This window comes from Lactuca saligna, chromosome 2 (assembly GCF_052625555.1).
Source record: "Lactuca saligna cultivar CGN05327 chromosome 2, ASM5262555v1, whole genome shotgun sequence".
NCBI classification, from domain to species: Eukaryota; Viridiplantae; Streptophyta; class Magnoliopsida; order Asterales; family Asteraceae; genus Lactuca; species Lactuca saligna.
The window spans coordinates 94,839,184-94,845,315 of NC_136418.1; positions in this window are offsets into that span (position 1 = coordinate 94,839,184).

Genomic DNA, 6,132 nt, shown 5'->3' on the forward strand with positions numbered 1-6,132 from the left:
CGGCCGAGATGTAGGAACTTTCCAACCAACTTAAGGAACTTCTCAAGAAGGGATTCATTAGACCAAGCTTCTCACCATGGGGAGCACCGGTCTTGTTCGTCAAGAAGAAAGATGGATCGTTTCGCATGTGCATCGACTATAGAGAACTCAACAAGCTTACCATTAAAAATCGTTATCCTTTGCCCTGCATTGACGATTTATTTGAGCAACTTCAAGGAGCCAACTACTTCTCAAAGATAGATCTACGATCCGGATATCACCAGCTATGAGTGTTAGAGGAGGATGTTGCCAAGACAGCCTTCCGAACTCGTTATGGACACTACGAGTTTGTAGTGATGTCGTTCGAATTAACTAACGCACCCGCAATATTCATGGATCTGATGAGTAGGGTGTGCCATCCTTACTTGGATCAATTCATCATCGTCTTCATTGATGACATACTCATCTACTCTCGAAGTAAGGAGGAACATAGTCAACATCTCCGTAGAGTCTTAGAAACATTGCGAGCGGAGAAGCTCTATGCGAAGTTCTCCAAGTGCGAATTTTGTATCCGACGAGTCGAATTTTTGGGCCATGTTGTTAGCGAAGAAGGAATACACGTGGACCCTTCCAAAATTAAGGCCATTGAGAACTGTTCAGCACCGAAGACACCTACAGAAATTCATCAATTTCTAGGTCTCGCTGGCTACTATCGCAGGTTCATTCATAACTTCTCCAGCATAGCGAAACCTCTTACCACCCTGACCCAGAAAGGCGTGGCCTTTGACTGGGAGGAAAACCAAGAAAGAGCGTTCCAAATGCTCAAACGAGCCTTGTGCAGCGCACCAATACTATCCCTTCCCAAAGGAATAGAAGACTTTGTAGTCTATTGCGATGCATCAAATCAAGGACTCGCATGTGTTCTGATGCAGTGAGGTAAAGTCATCGCCTATGCCTCGAGACAGCTGAAGACACATGAGGTTAACTACACCACCCACGATCTTGAGCTAGGAGCAGTTGTCTTCACTCTGAAGATCTGGAGACACTACCTGTATCGTACAAAAATCAGGATCTTTACAGACCACAAGAGCCTACAACACATTTTCAACGAGAAGGAGCTCAACATGAGACAACGACGGTGGGTCGAGCTACTCAGTGATTATGAGTGAGATATTAGTTATCATCCGGGTAAAGCCAATGTAGTAGCCGACGCCTAAGTCAGAAAGAATATACTGGTCGTAGAGTCAAATCTTTGACTCTAACTATCCATTCACACTTGTCCACGCAAATTAAGGAGGCTCAGCTCAACGCTTTGAAACCTGAAAACGTGGCTAGTGAATCCCTTAGAGGGATGGATAAGAGCTTGGAATTCAAGGGTGGCGGAGCCTTATACCTCATGGATCGGATCTAGACACCAAAACATTGTGGCTTCAGAGACTTGGTCATGACGGAAGCTCACAACACACGTTATTCCGTCCACTTGGGTTCAGATAAGATGTATCTGTATCTTAAAAAGTTATATTGGTGGCCTAACATGAAAGCAGATAGTGCTACCTTCGTGAGTAAATGCCTTACTTGCACAAAGATCAAGGTCGAATACCAGAAACCCTCTAGTCTTCTACAGCAAACGGAGATACCAGAATGGAAGTGGGAGCAGATCACTATGGACTTCATAACCAAGTTTCCCAAGACAACGGGTGGACTTGATTCCATATGGGTCATCGTCGATAGACTGACCAAGTCTGCACACTTGTTGCCAATCAAAGAAATAGACAATATGGAGAAACTTACAAGAGCTTACATTAGGGAGATTGTAGGACTGCACGGTGTTCCCTTATCTATTATCTCGGACAGAGATAGTAGATTCACTTCGAGGTTCTGGCAGTCATTACAAAGTTCCGTAGGAACTAGGCTGGACATGAGTACAACTTGCCATCCACAGACCGACGGGTAAAGTGAGAGAACTATCCAAACCTTAGAACATATGTTGCGTGCCTGTGTGATTGACTTTGGAAAAGCTTGGGATACCCATTTACCCCTCGTTGAATTTTCCTACAACAACAGTTAACACACGAGCATAAAGGCAGCTCCATTCGAGGCCCTCTATGACCGAAAGTCCAGATCCCCTCTATGCTGGGTTGAGGTGGGTGATACCCAGTAAGCTAAGGGACGAGTTCCCGAAAGCACTCTCGCGGGTCCAGAGATCATTTGGGAAACGACAGAGAAGATCATTCAAATTCGTGAACGATTGAAAGCCTCTAGAGACCGACAGAAAAGCTACGCTGACAAGCAAACGAAACCGTTGGAATTCTAGGTGGGTGACCGAGTCCTACTAAAGTTCTCACCCTAGAAGGGCTTAATACACTTTGGAAAGCGTGGGAAGCTCAATCCAAGATACATAGGGCCTTTCAAGATTCTCGCGAGAATCGGCCTTGTAGCTTACAAACTCAATCTACCGCACGAACTCAGTAACGTACATCCTACCTTCCACGTATCGAACTTGAAATAGTGTCTATCCAATGAGACTCTTGTTATTCCACTCGATGAGATCGAGATCAAAGAGAGCCTCAACTTCGTGGAGGAACCAGTAGAGATCATGGACCGAGAGGTCAAGCAAACAAAGCAGAGCCGTATCCCGATAGTGAAGGTTCGCTGGAACGCAAAACGGGGACCTGAATTCACTTAGGAACGAGAGGATTAGATGAAACGGAAATATCATCATCTTTTTCCTTAGTTGCCTGTAAATACTTTATATGCTTAGACTTTAATTTTGGGACGAAATTCCCTTTAACAGGGGAATGATGTGACAACCCGAAATTTTCATTCAGTCAAACCCTAAAAGTCAACCACTTCGCATCATAAATTAATATCATTATTTCTTATTTTAAGAAATATAAAGTTCATTTGATTACTTTAATATTATTTTTAAATGAACGGGTGAAAGAAAGTGTCGTCTCGGGTTTTAAATTTTAAAAACCGCAAACACCTCGCGTCTTAGAAACTCTCGGCCAAACTATTTTGTTTGAGTCAAAAAATCATACCAAAATCTGAAAACTCATGCTTATCCACGAGTTTACTCCTTAATTCTAGTCAATATGAGTTTACTCCCGATTTATCCAAAAGAGTAAACTCCCAAAAGAGTAAACTCAAGAAAACCTCTCATGTAGCAAACTAGAAACAATTCAAGATCTTCAAACTTGTAAGTGTTCTATCCATTCCAAGTTGATTAAACACTTAATCTAGTGTTTGTGAATCTATTCATCCATTCACTTTTTTGTTTTTGATTAGATTTCCAAAAACACCAAGAACACACACTAAGTGTTCTTGGACATTTAGCTAAATCCAAGCTTCCTTATAGTAAGTACTTCCATCTTTGAGTCTTCTTAAGCTTGTAGTACGTATTAACATTAAAAGAAAAGTCCCAAGAACACGAAGATCAAGGTGTTCACAGTTTTGGAAGGCTCCCAAAACCGTAAACACCATTTATGGTGCAAAGTGGTGCCTTAAGGTGCCTAGATGCTTCACCATGCCTTAGGGACTTGTCTAGCTTCATCCTTAATGAGTTTATCACACAAAAAGCACAAAATACTTCCATTTTTATGTGTTTACGGTTTGGGGATCTCCCAAAACCGTAAACACCCCAAAAATTGCATAAAAGACCCATAAAAGTTCAATGGTTATTCCTTATGTCTAAATCTAACCTAGACTATTGCCATGATTAAGCTAAGGACTTGAAAACCCCCCAAATACCAAACTTATGAGTTTAAGGTAGTAAACTCATGAGTTTAAGGTAGTAAACCCAAAGGGAAATGACCATGAGGCTGTAAACTCCTCAAAGGAGTGTAATGATTCCCTAATCTCTTCCAAAGGCCAAACCACCAAGTAGAAATGCTTCAAAGGACTTGCAAAACCTCAAACCATCTTATGGTAAAAAAGATAGGAGTTTACGATCGTAAACTCTTGAGTTTATGACCGTAAACTCATTAGGTCAAAGTCATTAAAACTGTGAACTCCAAGGGAGTTTACCCTTAAGCCTCACCCACAATGGCAAGGTCCTTTAGCACTTAGATGTAATCCTTATGAATTGTAGCACTTATATAAGGTGTTTTACATGCCTTAGGATGTCTTAACTTTGTCAATTAGTGGTTTAAAGTCTAAGTGGATACATATATGTGTCATTATATGTTAACTAGGATCATTGACTGTGAACAAGTCTTCACTTGTCACCTAGCAATCCTACATCATTCAGTTCATCCAAACCACCATCTACAGGTGAGTTCATACCCCTTAATCAATGTTTTAAATGATTTTAAATGCTTTAATGGGGGGGGGGGGGATACAAGTAGAAAACAGCGTGTTATCAAATCTTTCATATGTATTTTATAACTATGTTTTCATTCAGTAGATCTCGCATACTACAAAATGTGATGCATGAAATGGTTTTCTATCTTAAAAATACTTTGTTATCAAATGTATTAACTTTTGAAATGTTTATTTAAATGACATCAAGTCATTGTTACCTACTGTTCAAAACTCTTATATGTTTTACAAAATCATTTTACCTACTTGAACAATCAATTACCTTCCAGTTAACTATCATAGGGATAGTTAGAAGATACAAAACATTATTCCTATTACAAGGAATCACACAAGAGTCAGTTCATTCATGAGTCTATACCAGTACATTAAAAGATACATGAGTACACTTACATATGCTTACATGATACATGAACACATTTACCGATGCTTACATGATACATGAACACATTTACCTAGGCTTACATGATACATGACTACATTTACATAGATACATTTACGTGAATACGCTTACATGAATACCATACATGAGGAAGATTTATTCGTACCTTATGTGTAAATTTTCCTGCCTATCCCAGTTCAACGGGATGCCTAGACGGGACTAACCATTTTGGCGCCCAGCTGCTAGCACCAGTGGGTGATGAACATCTGCGGATCTCTAAGGTTACTACTTATATTAGGAGTCCATTACGTGCCTAACCAGTCCTTGAGCCTACTGTTCGCTACAGAGGTTGATGAACATCTACGGATGTCTATGGTTAATACTTATATTAGGAAAACGTTTATGGGACTAACCCTTCCTCCGCCCTGCTGCTGCTACAGAGGACAATTGGACAATATTCGTATGTTCATTAGGTTATACATTTCGCTTTACGCGATGGCGTGTTAGCCCTAGTACCTCGGGATAACACTTACATTAGTACTTTTTTCCTATTTACTTAATTTTGTGATATATTCACATAAATGAATAGTTAGACTAAGTACTCTTGGTACTAGTTAATGGAAAGGAAAAACTATCATTTTACTTACAAAAGATTTGGGTCTTGGCAGAAGACTACATCTCATACTAATAGGAAGTAAGGGATTTTCTAGGGTTTTTCATACTTATATCAAAATCTTCATTTAAAGATTTACATGGCATTCATAACAGCTTTTCAAAACAAGGAAATGACACTTACATACTTATGAATTCACCAGCTTTAAGCTGATACTTGCTTTCAAAATAACTTGTATTCTCAGGTCATCAGTAGACAGGTATGGTGGCTAGGTTTTGAGAAGACGGAGCACAGAAAAGTCTCGTCTTTTATTTTTATTGTATATTTTTGGTGTCTTATTACCATGAAAGAACACACATGTATTAAAACTTTACTTATAATGCAATGGATGATGTTGTTGCTTGTTTACTATTTTACACTGTTGTGATTTTGGGGTGTATATGTTTCTACCGTTCTCGATTTTGGGGTGTGACAAAACAGAAGTATCCACACCTCTTTCCTGATCCATGATTTGTATCTTAATTCAGAATTTCGGGACGAAATTCCCTCTAACAGGGGGATAATGTGACAACCCTAAGTTCGTTTCATCAATTGTAACCCTTTTCATTAATATATTCGTCGTTTTCGATTTGTTTCCGTTACATCATTTAATTAGGTCATAATTGTGGGACTTTTATTATGACTTAATGAGTGTCTAAACATGTTTAGAACTCACATTAACACTTCATATTAGTAATCAGAAACATTTTAGAATCGACCATATCGAGTTACGATAACTCAATCGGGTGCGACCAAAAGCACCGTATAATGCTGGTATCGGGTAGAATTCCACCGTGTCCAA